Raw genomic sequence first — 837 nt, forward strand, 5'->3', positions numbered from 1 at the left:
CAGCTTACTAGGAGGCAAAATATAAATGTGAAGAAAGACACAGGGCTGGATGTGACTGGACACGGGTTCATATCCCAGCTTGGTCACTCTCTTCCTCTGTGAAGAGTGAATCTCTAGCCACATAAAGACTGTATGGGTTTAAAGAGTAGAGTGAAAGGAGCAATAAGTGTTCTCAGACAGCTGGATTGTGGGGTCCACATTTAACAGCTTTGCTATGCCACTTCATGTGCATGCTCACAGCATTCTATTCTCCATTGCTGAAGGCTGGAAACAAACTGGTTAAGATGTAAGCCCCCATGCCTGGTTTATACAAACGCCAGAGATTCAATTCTAGGCTCCCTGCATGCTAGCTACACACACTCCAAACTGATCGACATCCTCAGCCCATTTTTGCTCATTTGTTTTAAAAATTATACCTCCTGGCTGGTAGTCTGCCAAATGTTAGAAGCATAGAGTCCATTGGGCACCTGCTAGGGTTTTCAGCTTCTTCTGTCCTGACACAAAGACTGAGACCAGAAGAACATGGGCAGTAAAATGGAGAGATGCCTGTAATCGAGTGCTTCCAGGGAAGGAAGTGTGGAAAGTGTGACCTTTCCGAGTGCTGGGAAAGGTCAGCACAGTGGTCAGCATTTTTTTTCTAACTCGTGTGCACATAAATGTAATGTCCATAACAATAAGAATATATAACTAACACATGAAATGGTTCATGGCATGTGCTGGGTGTTTGCATGTACTAATGGCTTGAATGGTCGTCCAATTCTGTATGCTGGGCAGTGCTTTTGTTCCTGTGTAGAGATGAAGAAATAAGCCTGGTGAGTTTAGTAATACCTTTATTCA

This window comes from Mus musculus, chromosome 5, assembly GCF_000001635.26.
Source record: "Mus musculus strain C57BL/6J chromosome 5, GRCm38.p6 C57BL/6J".
Taxonomy (NCBI): domain Eukaryota; kingdom Metazoa; phylum Chordata; class Mammalia; order Rodentia; family Muridae; genus Mus; species Mus musculus.